Source organism: Rhinatrema bivittatum, chromosome 6 (genome assembly GCF_901001135.1).
Source record: "Rhinatrema bivittatum chromosome 6, aRhiBiv1.1, whole genome shotgun sequence".
Lineage (NCBI taxonomy): Eukaryota > Metazoa > Chordata > Amphibia > Gymnophiona > Rhinatrematidae > Rhinatrema > Rhinatrema bivittatum.
The window spans coordinates 119,682,018-119,683,927 of record NC_042620.1 but is presented as its reverse complement, the minus strand read 5'-3'; the positions used below and the strand labels follow the sequence as shown (position 1 = coordinate 119,683,927).

The 1,910-nt window shown below is 41.9% G+C and overlaps 1 pseudogene; it reads right to left on the bottom strand.

The window, feature by feature from the left end:
- Positions 1–1,094: 1,094 nt before the first annotated feature.
- Positions 1,095–1,210, bottom strand: LOC115094749 (annotated as a pseudogene).
- Between the last annotated feature and the right edge of the window lie 700 nt (positions 1,211–1,910).

Here is a 1,910-nt window from a genome sequence, read left to right as displayed (position 1 = left end):
CCATCACCTGACCCAGGGGCTGGTCCGGAGGCCTCGACCACGTCCCCGGGCCGGCACCACGCCCCCAACACCCCCCCCCCCCGGAACGCCCCAAAATTTGCGCCACCCACCCGACACGCCCCCGACATGCCCCCCTTGCGAAGCCCCGGGACTTACGCGAGTCCCAGGGTTTGCGCGTGCCGCCGAACCTATGCAAAATAGGCTCGCCGCATGCAGGGGTGTTTTAAAAGGGTTAAGTGCGTACTTTATGTGCGTAACCCTTTTAAAATCTGGCCCTTAGATTCTGGAACTCAGCCTACCTCTGGAGACCTTAGTGTGGAACAGGAAGCATTTCTGAGAATGCAACCCTGTTGGCTCTAGATTTCAATTTTCTAATTAAGAGCCAAACTTTAGCCTCTAGAACCTCCCTCCTGCACCTTCCTATTTCATGTATGATGACAGCCAGCTCCTCCCCAGCATTCTCTAAAATCTTATCTAGTTGGTATGTGAGGTCCACTACCTTTTCACTGGCTAGGCAAGTTATCAAGCGATCCTCATGCCCATCATGCACCCAGCTATTGACTTTCCTAATTATGGAATCATCCACTATAGCGGCCATACGAAGCCTTCTCTTCTGGTCATGGACCCCCTTGGTGTGAGAAGATAGCAGGTCCTAGCTACAGCATCACTTCCTGCCACACCAAGGTGATGGTCTCCTGCCAGGTGACCTTGTTCCTCCAAAGAAGCATAAGGGCTGCTAGACTGGAATTGGGACCACTCCACTATGCCCCTGAAGGTCTTCTCTATGTACATATCTTTCTGCCTCAGCTCCTTCAGGACTGTTACTTTGGCCACCAAAGATTGAACTCATTCTCTGAGAGTCAGGAGCTCTTTGCACCAGGTGCACACATATGACTTCTCACCAACAGGTAGATAATCATATATGTGTCACTCAGTGCAAAAGACTGGATAGCCCCTATCTCGCTGCTGGGCTTCTAGCTGCATCTTGATTTGTTGTGTTGATAAAGTTTAAAAGGCTGATAAGGAGTTTCAGCTTAAGGGTTGCTAAATATAATTAGGGCTTTTGAATTTATTTATTATGTGTCTTTTAAAATCTATGAGGATAACTTGCAAAACTGCTCATGTGCCACCATATTGGGAAAAGTTTCAATTAGCAATAATTGCACCTCGGATAAACCTATTGACTACAATATTGCCACTGCGCAAAGCCTACGTTATTATAAGTTCATGGTAATTTACTACTGTATTTATAACCTGTGCACAAATGTACGTGCAGGTTATAAAATATGAGTTCTTATGTGCATATACATGCTTGTGTATGTAAGTTCAGACTTATCCGGAAAACGAGAGATACTTATTCCAATTTATGCAGCTAAGTAGCAACACTTAGCCAGAGAAGTCTGAAAAGTGTTACTTGACCTTTTATTTAGCACTTTTTGGACTTATAATTCCACCATCTTTTGGTAATAAGTAAAATGTCTTTAAATACTTTCCAGGACCCCCATTAGCAAGTTCAAGTGAAATATTATAAAGCTAAGTATATTTCCTTTAATTGTTTGTTTTTCACTATTAATTGCTTTCCTTTCCCTTTTCAGGTTTTTCAAAGAGCTTCAAATATTAACTTTTCTTTTTTTTTTTTTTTATTCTAGCTGGAATAAGGATTCACCAACAGAAAAAAAAATCAGATAAGTTTCAGTTCAAATAATTAACACAAATTTGTAATACGAATTTCTTAAACCAGGACCATGATTCTTTTCTCAAAATATTTTCACTTTTTTCTATTGCAGGTTTAAGTTTTCACTCAGAAAATCACCAAGTATAAATGATCTTTATTACTCAAGAGGTGGAAACACAGGATAACTTTCACACAGCTTTGTGCAGCCCCATACATAAGCATATATATGAGATCT